General features: G+C 41.5%; 1 protein-coding gene across 4 annotated transcripts in view; it reads right to left on the bottom strand.

Moving 5' to 3' along the window:
- Positions 1 to 8,481, bottom strand: part of arhgef18b (rho/rac guanine nucleotide exchange factor (GEF) 18b) — a 103,274-nt gene extending 94,793 nt beyond the window's left edge. For 3 of the 4 annotated variants that reach the window (XM_064936122.1, XM_064936123.1, XM_064936124.1), the window contains exon 1: positions 8,000 to 8,481. The gene's annotated coding sequence lies outside the window, so the exon portion shown is untranslated. The remainder of the gene's footprint in view (positions 1 to 7,999) is intronic. The other variant, XM_064936121.1, reaches the window with a different exon arrangement.
- Between the last annotated feature and the right edge of the window lie 4,631 nt (positions 8,482 to 13,112).

Here is a 13,112-nt window from a genome sequence, read left to right on the forward strand (position 1 = left end):
ATGATCGTTGTGATTGCTGAGTGCAACGTGGATGTATTTTCTAACGTAAATCACTCTCTCAGGCCAGAGGAATGACAATGTCCCGGGCGGGCGACAGAGAGACAGACAGAGAGACAGACAGAGAGAGAGAGGTAGAGAGAGAGAGAGAGAGAGAGAGAGAGAGAGAGAGGTAGAGAGAGAGAGAGAGAGAGAGAGAGAGAGAGTTAGAGAGAGAGAGAGGTAGAGAGAGAGAGAGGTAGAGAGAGAGAGGTAGAGAGAGAGAGAGAGAGAGAGGTAGAGATAGAGAGGTAGAGAGAGAGAGAGAAAGAGAGAGAGAGGGAGGTAGAGAGAAAGAGAGAGAGAGAGGTAGAGAGAGAGAGAGAGAGAGAGAGGTAGAGAGAGGTAGAGAGGTAGAGAGAGAGAGGTAGGTAGAGAGAGAGAGAGAGAAAGAGAGAGGTAGAGAGAGAGAGAGGTAGAGAGGTAGAGAGAGAGGTAGAGAGGTAGAGAGAGAGAGAGAGAGAAAGAGAGAGAGAGGTAGAGAGAGAGAGAGGTAGAGAGAGAGAGGTAGAGAGAGAGGAGAGAGAGAGAAAATAAGTGTTTGCTTCATCCACATCCAACTGCCTAAGTGTAAACCTGCCTGGGTTTGGGCTTTAGTTTGAGGCTTGAAGCACCAGCAGCCATAGCCTTTTATGGTTGGCCTCTCATATCTTTAATGCATCTAGGGAGATTAAACAAAGGGCCTCCCAGGCTCTTGGAGTGCTTTGGCTCAATCACCGCCAGCCAGGTCTGTCTGTTCTGTATTCACCCCCGTGTCGACACAGTACACAGACCTCTACAGGGCGAGTGAGAGCTGTTGACCAACTAGCAATACGTTTAACTACAGTTGTAATAGTTGAGTATGAAGCACTGCGTTGTGGTGTTGTAAGGATTACAGAGACTATTCAAAGCCTGTTTGTTTCTGTACACTCATTTGTTCTCCTCTACTTTGACCTGATCCTTTAATAATGGCATTTTAGTAGTTCTATTTCTTAACCATTGAGTTGGGCGGCAGCAAAACCTGGGGGTTAACAGCATTGGGCCAGTAACCGGAAAGTTGCTGGTTCAAATCCCCAAGCTAACTAGGTGAGAGAAAAACAGATCTATTGATGTCAAACAACGTAGATATTCCTCAGCCTCTTCATATTGATAGGGCCACAAATGAGCCAATGCATTCAGAAACACTGATGCCAATGCTGTGTCTCTGTCTGTTGAGTCCAGACAGACACTGTATAAACAAGGAAACGGCGGCTAACAGTGTAAACTACACCCCAAAAGATGGTTGCTCATTACTACACAGTCATCATAGTCAATTTTATCACCAATGACCTGACAAAAAAAGATATGAAGAAACAGATTCAATCAGGCTTGGTATGGCAGTTGACTTGAGCTAAAATGATCCATGATCATTGTTTATGACGACCTTATTACCACCACACCGGCAGTCACGAGGCGTGACCTCAGTCAAACGCCATGTGACAGTTGAGTCACGGTAACTAGGCTTCTCCAAACCTGCATTCGGATGCCGCTGATGGTCATTAGTAGCATCCAAACAAGCTAACGGCCAGTCGCTAATGGCCTGGTACTCAGGGCTCTACTGTCCCTCCATCAGGTCACTAATAGTCTGGTACTCAGGGCTCTATTGTCCCTCCATCAGTTTACAAATGGCCTGGTACTCAGGGCTCTATTGTCCCTCCATCAGTTTACAAATGGCCTGGTACTCAGGGCTCTACTGTCCCTCCATCAGGTCACACTAATGGCCTGGTACTCAGGGCTCTATTGTCCCTCCATCAGGTCACTGATGGTCTAGTACTCAGGGCTCTATTGTCCCTTCATCAGGTCACTAATGGTCTGGTACTCAGGGGTCTATTGTCCCTTCATCAGGTCACTAATGGTCGGGTCCTCAGGGGTCTATTGTCCCTTCATCAGGTCACTAATGGTCTGGTACTCAGGGCTCTATTGTCCTTCTAACCACTCTGACATTAATGCAAATGCAATAGAAAATAAAATCAAACCCTTCGTAAGAGCCCCGGCCTTCAGAGTTTGAGCGGAATAGGATCAGCTGATGTGCAGTGAGAGGCAGCTCCTCATTGCTGGTTGACGCATGGAATTAAATAACTGTTGCTATAAACCCATGTTTTGTAACATTTCGATAGGTTAGGCTATGCTATGCAATTGCGTGAGAAAACAGAGTTCTGATGGCCTCTATTAAAAAGAGGAGGATCCCATCAACATTCTATAGGCTAGGCCTATTATATTTATTTCTTTACTATTCTAAAATGAAGCACATTGCTTCGCTTTACAACCGGAGTAGCCTACCTGGGTGGCATGAAAATGAACTGCGGGAAAAGCGCCCCCCATTCGATATTCAAGTGCTTACAGGTGACATATTTTTTCCCCCGTCCCTCTTCTCTTCCGACAGGTGCATGATGATGGCCCATTCTATATCAAATCTAATTTCACACATATTTTTAGTATTTGTAAAAATTTAATTGAGAATAGTCTGATGGGTGAAAATATCATCACTTGTGAATGATGCCCGGTCTGTGCAAACGAAGGCAAGGAAAGGTGCTTGCATTTTTTCTAATCATAGTCGCATGTATCATGTAGCCTAGCTAACCTACAGGCCTGAATGTTTTGATAAGGTTTGTATAACAACTAAAGTAGCTGATAGGCCTAGGACCCCTGGAAGAGGGTTGGAGAGCCCATCGCCTACAGAACATAGTGAAACACATGAATAATGCTACTTAATATAATGTTTACATACCCTACATTATTCATCTCATATGTATAAGTATATACTGTACTCTATATCATCGACTGCATCCTTATGTAATACATGTATCACTAGCCCCTTTAAACTATGCCACTTTGTTTACATACTCATATGTATATACTGTACTCGATACCATCTACTGTATCTTGCCTATGCCGCTCTGTACCATCACTCATTCATATATCTTTATGTACATATTCTTTATCCCTTTACACTTGTGTGTATAAGGTAGTAGTTTTGGAATTGTTAGGTTAGATTACTCGTTGGTTATTACTGCATTGTCGGAACTAGAAGCACAAGCATTTCGCTACACTCGCATTAACATCTGCTAACCATGTGTATGTGACAAATAAAATTTGATTTGAACTGTTTAACCCTCTGCCTCGGAAATAGTTTGGAGAAAACATCCTTTCTATTTTATTCCGCTATGGTCAATTGTATTTTCTTTCTATAAAATAATGTAAAAATAATGCCACGAGAATGATAAGCGAGTCTGTCTGCTAAATGAAGTAGCCCACAGCCAGTTGGCATCTTTAAAGGTACGTGACAGATGTATTGTTTAGGTGAAAGAAGAAAAAATACACGGAATAAAAATATAAACACAACATTTAAAGTGTTGTTCCCATGTTTCATGAGCTGAAATAAAAGATACCAGCATGTTGTGCCGGGGAAAATAAAAGGCCACCAATGTGCAGTTTTGTCACACAACACAATGCCACAGATGTCTCAAGTTTTGAGGGAGCCAGCAATTGGCATGGTGACTGCAGGAATGTCCACCAGGGGCCACACAAGTGGCATAGAGGTCTTAGGCACTGCATCGCAGTGCTAGCTCAGCCACTAGAGGTCCTGGTTCGAGTCCAGGCTCTGTCGCAGCCGACCGTGACCGGGAGACCCATGGGGCAGCGCACAATTTGCCCAGCGTCATCCGGGTTAGGGGAGGGTTTGGCCGGTAGGGATGTTTTTGTCCCATTGCGCTCTAGCGACTCATGTGGCGGGCCGGGCACAATGCACGCTGACACGGTCGCCAGGTCTACTGTGTTTCCTCTGACACATTGGTGCGGCTGGCTTCCGGGTTAAGTGGGCTTTGTCTCAAGAAGCAGTGCGGCTTGGCTGGGTTGTGTTTTGGAGGACGCATGGCTCTAGACATTCGCCTCCCCCGAGTCCGTACGGGAGTTGCAGCGATGAGACAAGACTGTAACAACCCATTGGATACCAGGAAATTGGGGAGAAAAACGGGTAAATGTAAAAAAATATATTTATATATTAAAAAAAACCTAATAAATATTAATAATAAAAGGAATCTCCACCAGAGCTGAAGCCAGAGAATTTTATTTCTCAATTTCTCTACCATTTATTTCTCTACCATACCATTTTAGAACATCCAACTGGCCTCACAACCGCAGACCACATGTATGGCGTCAACGTTGTGAACAGAGTGCCCCATGGTGGCGGTGGGGTTATGGTATGGGCAGGCATAAGCTACGGACAACGAGCACAATTGGATTTTATCGATGTCAATTTCAATGCACAGAAATAACGTGATGAGATCCTGTGACAATATTTTTTTAAAGGTTTCTGTGACCAACAGATGCATATCTGTATTCCCAGTCATGTGAAATCCATAGATTAGGGCCCAATGAATTTATTTCAATTGACTGATTTCCTTTACATGAAGTGGAACTCAGCAAAAATCTTTGAAATTGTTTCATGTTGCGTTTATATTTTTGTTCAGTATACATGCGATATGAAATCTGTGGGCATGACACACATCAACACCTGTCATCTCACTTCACTTAGAGACGGAAAGGCACTATGATCATCAATTTATTACAGTGTGAAAGCACTGAGCCTTCCTCCACACCAAAGGAAATAGACAAAACCTCACTGGGTCAACAAAAAAACATTATACAACAACATCAATATAAAACACATGCTGATATATAATATAACTATTAGTTCAGGATAATAACCTTTTTTTTTTTCTTTTTTTTTTTCCAAAAGTGAGAATGATTTCATTGCATGTTTAGACAGAACCATTCAGGGACAATCATATGAAGAACACCCCAGGATATATAATGCAGCTGAAATTACAAGACACAAACCTCAAGATTCCATATCTGAAGAAACTGTACGACCACTGTAATGTACGATAACAAAAACCATTTTTAAAATGTGTTTAGGAGAAAGGCAGAGAAAGGAAGACAAGAGAACCACATGCAGTAGCAAACAAACAAAAAAAAAAGTGATGGTTGAAGCTACCTCTCTTGAAGGACCAACGTTTCATCCAGAGTTTGGAGAAAGAAGGCCAGGAGTTGTTTAAGGGAGAATCTGCCATAGAGAAGGCTAGCTGGAGCTGGTCAGCTCGCCGTACAACACCGAGACTTGGTCTGAGCGAGTGAGCGAGTGAAAGAGTCCGAGAGAAAACGAGAGGGGGGGGGGGCGAGTATCCCAGGCAGAGTCGGATCAGGGAGCTGCTGGGGATTACCTAACCACAGATAATGTGCATTCCAAATGGCACCCTATTCTGTATATAGTGCACTATTTTTAACCAGGGCGCTATGCTCAAAAGCAGTGCACTACATAGGGAATAGGATGCCATTTGGGGGCTCCAGGGGCTCCTGAATAGGGGCTGGCTGGGAGAGAACAGACACAGCGAGGGGAAGTGATAGAGAGAGAGAGGATGAAAAGAGGCGACGGAGAGAGGGAAGACTTTGATGAAGAGGGGAAGGGAAAGGTGTGAGGGCAGAGTGGCTGAAGAGGGGTAGGAAAGAGTTTAATGGTGAAGAAGTCTGGGAAAATGAAGGGAGGAGAGGGGAGAGAGAGAGTGGTAAAAAAAGGACAGAGGGCAGCAGCAAGCCGAGCGTTAGGAGGGTTAACCGAGCGTTAGGAGGGTTAGCCGAGGGTTAGCCGAGGGATAGCCGAGCGTTAGGAGGGTTAGCCGAGGGTTAGCCGAGCGTCAGGAGGGTTAGCCGAGCGTCAGGAGGGTTAGCCGAGCGTCAGGAGGGTTAGCCGAGCGTCAGGAGGGTTAGCCGAGGGTTAGCCGAGCATTAGCCGAGCGTCAGGAGGGTTAGCCGAGCGTCAGGAGGGTTAGCCGAGGGTTAGCCGAGCGTTAGCCGAGCGTCAGGAGGGTTAGCCGAGCGTCAGGAGGGTTAGCCGAGCGTCAGGAGGGTTAGCCGAGCGTCAGGAGGGTTAGCCGAGCGTCAAGAGGGTTAGCCGAGCGTCAAGAGGGTTAGCCGAGCGTCAAGAGGGTTAGCCGAGCGTCAAGAGGGTTAGCCGAGCGTTAGGAGGGTTAGCCGAGCGTTAGAAAGGTTAGCCGAGCGTTAGGAGGGTTAGCCGAGCGTTGGGAGGGTTAGCTGAGCGTTAGGAGGGTTAGCTGAACGTTAGCAGGGATAGCTGAGCATTCGGAACGTTAGCTGAGCGTAAGGAGGGTTAGCTGAGCATTACGAGGGTTAGCTTAGCATTAGGAGGGTTAACTTAGCTGAGCGTTAGGAGGGTTAACTGAGCATTAGGAGGGTTAGCCAAGCATTAGGAGGGTTAGCCAAGCATTAGGAGGGTTAACTTAGCTGAGCGTTAGGAGGGTTAACTGAGCATTAGGAGGGTTAGCCAAGCATTAGGAGGGTTAGCCAAGCATTAGGAGGGTTAGCCAAGAATTAGGAGGGTTAGCCAAGAATTAGGAGGGTTAGCCGAGCATTAGGAGGGTTAGCCGAGCATTAGAAGGGTTAGCTGAGCATTAGGAGGGTTAACTTAGCTGAGCATTAGGAGGGTTAGCCAAGCATTAGGAGGGTTAGGTTTGCTGAGCATTAGGAGGGTTAGCTGAGCACTAGGAGGGTTAACTGAGCGTTAGGAGGGCTAGCTGAGCATTAGGAGGGTTAGCTGAGCGTTAGGAGGGTTAGCTGAGCGTTAGGAGGGTTAGCTGAGCGTTAGGAGGGTTAGCTGAGCGTTAGGAGGGTTAGCTGAGCGTTAGGAGGGATAGCTGAGCGTTCGGAGGGTTAGCTGAGCATAAGGAGGGTTAGCTGAGCATTAGGAGCGTTAGCTTAGCATTAGGAGGGTTAGCTTAGAATTAGGAGGGTTAGCTGAGCATTAGGAGGGTTAGCTAAGCATTAGGAGGGTTAACTTAGCTGAGCGTTAGGAGGGTTAACTGAGCATTAGGAGGGTTAGCCAAGCATTAGGAGGGTTAGCCAAACATTAGGAGGGTTAGCCAAGCATTAGGAGGGTTAGCCAAGCAATAGGAAGGTTAGCCAAGAATTAGGAGGGTTAGCCGAACATTAGGAGGGTTAGCCAAGCATTAGGAGGGATAGCCGAACATTAGGAGGGTTAGCCGAACATTAGGAGGGTTAACTTAGCTGAGCATTAGGAGGGTTAGCTTAGCATTAGGAGGGTTAGCTTAGAATTAGGAGGGTTAGCTAAGCATTAGGAGGGTTAACTTAGCTGAGCGTTTGGAGGGTTAACTGAGCATTAGGAGGGTTAGCCAACCATTAGGAGGGTTAGCCAAACATTAGGAGGGTTAGCCAAGCATTAGGAGGGTTAGCCAAGCAAAAGGAAGGTTAGCCAAGAATTAGGAGGGTTAGCCGAACATTAGGAGGGTTAGCCAAGCATTAGGAGGGATAGCCGAACATTAGGAGGGTTAGCCGAACATTAGGAGGGTTAACTTAGCTGAGCATTAGGAGGGTTAGCTGAGCATTAGGGGGGCTAGCTGAGCATTCGGAGGGTTAACTTAGCTGAGCATTAGGAGGGTTAGCCAATCATTAGGAGGGTTAGGTTTGCTGAGCGTTAGGAGGGTTAGCTGAGCATTACGAGGGTTAGCTGAGTGTTAGGAGGGTTAGCTGAGTGTTAGGAGGGTTAGCTGAGTGTTAGGAGGGTTAGCTGAGTGTTAGGAGGGTTAGCTGAGTGTTAGGAGGGTTAGCTGAGTGTTAGGAGGGTTAGCTGAGTGTTAGGAGGGTTAGCTGAGCGTTAGGAGGGTTAACTGAGTGTTAGGAGGGTTAGCTGAGTGTTAGGAGGGTTAGCTGAGTGTTTGGAGGGTTAGCTGAGCGTTTGGAGGGTTAGCTGAGCGTTAGAGACATATTTAATGTAATACATCCATAAGACATTACTCATGTCCAAGGAGGACTCTGCTAAAAATGTGTCTGTTACTACACAATGGACAGGAGTGATGTGACATATGAAGTTAGATGTGAAAACATTTGTAAAAAAAAATAAAAATGTACTCACCTTCAATATATATATGAAACCCTATCCAGACAGCAACCAGACGAAGAACCAAAAAGCAACTGGAAACCAGAGTATAGAGATGCCTTCAACCAAAAGGTTGTTGTGTTCTAATCATGTTCTCTTGACGAGTGTGTGCAGTTCGTCCTCTGACTCCGCACAGTAAAAAGACAATGAACGGGGAAGAGTACAAATCAACCAAACCACAGGTCACTCACAGCTTCCTCTTTTCAGCTTCTCTGTGCCATTTTATCTGAGGACAAAGTGGCACACTCATGTACAGCCACACAAGCCTTGCTCCAATATTACACAATCACTCACACATTTCATGCATTTTTTTCGTTCTTCAGTTCATATACACTTTCAAAAGCTTCGAGTTTAACTTTCATAATCAGTTCTCACATGACTCTTTTAACAAGCTTCAATAGTTCATTCAAATGGAAACTCTAAAGACAATCATTCTGATAAGATTTCTCTACTTGTGTTTGTGTCGTCTACCCTGATGAGTAGATGATCCGTTTCTCTGTTTGTGTCATCATAACGCTGTGCTGATCTGGGAAACTGTCGAGCGGAACTTGTGCGCTCTGAAGTGGTTTCCGTGGTGAGATTAGACCTTTACATTGACACACTGTTTATTGTATTTAAGTGTGAAGATACAGAGCGTGTTGATGAAGAGATTGCAACAAGCTGGTCGTTCTAAGTTCAGTGGCAATTCAGGAAGGGGCAACATATCTGAACTTTCAGATAGAAATATGTGTAGAATTTGCTTGAATTATATTTTGTGATATAGAATTAGGAATCCACCGTGTCAGTTCTATACATTTGGTCCACAAGATGTTCCAATTAACTAGTAGTGGAAAACTACATTCACTCAGACATCATATATAGATCTACATTCACTCAGACATCATATATATATATATCTACATTCACTCAGACATCATATAGATATCTACATTCATTCAGACATCATATATATATCTACATTCACTCAGATATCATATAGATATCTACATTCACTCAGACATCATATAGATATCTACATTCACTCAGACATCATATAGATATCTACATTCACTCAGACATCATATATATATCTACATTCATTCAGACATCATATATATATCTACATTCACTCAGACATCATATATATATCTACATTCACTCAGACATCATATATATATCTACATTCACTCAGACATCATATAGATATCTACATTCACTCAGACATCATATAGATATCAACATTCCCTCAGACATCATATATATATCTACATTCCCTCAGACATCATATAGATATCTACATTCACTCAGACATCATATAGATATCAACATTCACTCAGACATCATATAGATATCAACATTCACTCAGACATCATATAGATATCTACATTCACTCAGACATCATATAGATATCAACATTCACTCAGACATCATATAGATATCAACATTCACTCAGACATCATATATATATCTACATTCACTCAGACATCATATAGATATCTACATTCACTCAGACATCATATATATATATCTACATTCACTCAGACATCATATAGATATCTACATTCACTCAGACATCATATAGATATCTACATTCACTCAGACATCATATAGATATCTACATTCACTCATACATCATCTAGATATCTACATTCACTCAGACATCATATATATATCTACATTCACTCAGACATCATATAGATATCTACATTCACTCAGACATCATATATATATATACATTCACTCATACATCATATAGATATCTACATTCACTCAGACATCATTTAGATATCAACATTCACTCAGACATCATATAGATATCAACATTCACTCAGACATCATATAGATATCTACATTCACTCAGACATCATATAGATATCAACATTCACTCAGACATCATATAGATATCTACATTCACTCAGACATCATATATATATCTACATTCACTCAGACATCATATAGATATCTACATTCACTCAGACATCATATAGATATCTACATTCACTCAGACATCATATATATATCTACATTCACTCAGACATCATATAGATATCAACATTCACTCAGACATCATATAGATATCAACATTCACTCAGACATCATATAGATATCTACATTCACTCAGACATCATATAGATATCTACATTCACTCAGACATCATATAGATATCTACATTCACTCAGACATCATATAGATATCTACAGTCACTATATATATCTATCTATCTATCTATCTATCTAACTATCTATATATAGATATATATTTACATTTACATTTAAGTCATTTAGCAGACGCTCTTATCCAGAGCGACTTACATCTATATATATATCTATATGTATATATATATGAATATAGATATATATATATATCTATATATAGATATATGAATATAGATATATATATAGATAAATATATCTATATAGATATATCTATATAGATATATGAATGTAGATATATATATATATATCTACTGTCTATATATATATATATCTATATCTAGATATATATCTATCTATCTATATCTAGATATAGATCTATCTATCTATCTATAGATCTATCTATAGATCTATAGATCTATCTATAGATCTATCTATAGATCTATCTATCTATAGATCTATCTATCTATCTATAGATCTATCTATCTATCTATCTATAGATCTATCTATCTATAGATCTATCTATCTATAGATCTATAGATCTATCTATCTATAGATCTATCTATCTATCTATCTATCTATCTATAGATCTATCTATCTATCTGATATGTGCAGTGTGAAGTCAATAGTTGGTGGCCTCCTGACATTGATGTACATCAGTGTTTAGTCCAGAGGGGTATTCCTACAAAACAGAAACAATCACTTAGCCAGACAGCTCACCTGCCTAAAAAGTCTGAAGTAATTTAAGTTTGACTGATAAGGCTTAAAATGAAGATGGTCTCAAACAACCAAAATCGCATATCCAAGTTACGCTTTCTTAATGAATCAGAAAAATCTAAAGTTTTTTATTTATTTATTTTTTAAACTGGCTAACTCATCAATCCTTCTTTTAGTAAATACCCCTCTGATTCTACGGGACTGTATTTACATGGAGGTCACACCATGATCATATTCAGTTATGTATCTTTTGGTCCGGTTAGTCCAAGTTGACCTTATGCACAGATCCAGGATCAGCTTACACTTTCCAAATCTCACCAAGGGAGGGGGAAATGCAAAACGGACCTTAGTTCAGCGTCTAAAGTGAATATGAAACCATGGAATTTGAGAATAGCTAATGTTCGATTGTTCCACCTATGTGTTAGTCATTTAGCAGACACTCTCATCCAGAGTGATTTACAGTTAATTCATCTTTAAAAGGTAGCTTGGTGAGACAACCACATATCACTGTCATAGAAAGTAATAACTCCCCTAGTTGTACTCCTGTAGTAGAATCCTAGTACCGAAACAAACAGATAGGAGCAGATCAGGTCAAAACGGAAAACAAGACCTCTGCTGTGGCAGCTGGAGAGGGATTGTTACATTTGAACTTACGCTTTGTTCATTTGACCTTTTTTTGACCAGGCTGACATTAAACATGTGAACAATGTGCTGATTTAGTGTCATAATGAGCAGGACACAGGGAGTTCATTATGCCCGAAACATATTCCTCAAATACACTAAGGCGAAGGAGCATAACAAGAAAAACATTCTCCAATAAAATGTATTCATCATTTTAATATTAAACATAATTGTTAATTGTTGAATAATTTACACAAAGAAAGATTTTCATATTATTACAACATTTACTGTACATGTCACTGCTTGGCTTTCCTTGAAAACAGAATAAAATAATGCATTGTCAAGCGTTATTTAATCATGGCACATTTTGATCCTGTACGTGTGTGTGTGTGTTATCGTGACAAGAGAGTCAATATGATATTTATATATGTGATATACACAAAGGCAATGGTGCATGTCAATCCAGTGTAGGGATGTTGTCATCTTTGTGGTTGCAGGTGGGTGTGATACACAATTCTATTAGCACCTGAATACGCATCTATGTGACAAATAATGTAACTATTGATAGTGTCTTCAGGAAGTCTTCGATAGCCCGAGACTTATTCCGCATTTTGTGGAACATTCAATGTTGGTAAGCAACTGCAGTGTAGATTTGGCCTTGTGTTTGAGGTTATTGTCCTGCTGAAAGGTGACTTCATCTCCCAGTGTCTGATGGAAAGCAGACTGAACCAGGTTTCCCTCTAGGATTTTTTGCCTGTGCTCAGCTCCATTACGTTTCTTTTTTTTTTTTATCCTGAAAAACTCCCCAGTCCTTAACGATTACAAGCATACCCATGACATGATGCTTGAAAATATGGAGAGTGGTACTCAGTAATGTGTTGTATTGGATTTGGCCTAAACATAACACTTTGTATTCAGGACAAAAAGTTTGTTTTGCCAATATTTTAGCAGGACTACTTTAGTGCCTTGTTGCAAACAGGATGCATGTACCGGCGTCCTTCTTTTCACCCTGTCAATTAGGTTCGTATTGTGGAGTAACTATAATGTTGTTGATCCAGCCTCAGTTTCCTCAAAACCATTAAGCTCTGTAACTGTTTTAAAGTCATCCTTGGCCTCATGGTGAAATCCCTGAGCGGTTTCCTTCCTCTCCGGCAACTGAGTTAGGAAGGAGTCAATCACCACCTTCCGGAGACACCTGAAACCCCACCTCTTCAAGGAATACCTAGGATAGGATAAAGCAATCCTTCTCACCCCCCTCCCCCTTAAATGATTTAGATGCACTATTGTAAAGTGGCTGTTCCACTGATGTCAGAAGGTGAATTCACCAATTTGTAAGCCGCTCTGGATAAGAGCGTCTGCTAAATGACTTAAATGTAAATGTAAGGACAGCTGTATCTGTGTAGTGACTGGGTGTATTGATACACCATCCAAAGTGTAATTAATAACTTCACTATGCTCCAAGGGATATTCAATGTCTGCTTTTTTTTATTTTTTTTAACCCATGTACCAATAGGTGCTTTTCTGTGTGAGTCATTGGAAAATCTCCCTGGTCTTTGTGGTTAAATTTGTGTTTTAAATCCACTGCTCAACTGAGGGACCTTACAGTATGTGTGCGGTAC

Source organism: Oncorhynchus masou, chromosome 24 (genome assembly GCF_036934945.1).
Source record: "Oncorhynchus masou masou isolate Uvic2021 chromosome 24, UVic_Omas_1.1, whole genome shotgun sequence".
In the NCBI taxonomy this organism is placed as follows: domain Eukaryota; kingdom Metazoa; phylum Chordata; class Actinopteri; order Salmoniformes; family Salmonidae; genus Oncorhynchus; species Oncorhynchus masou.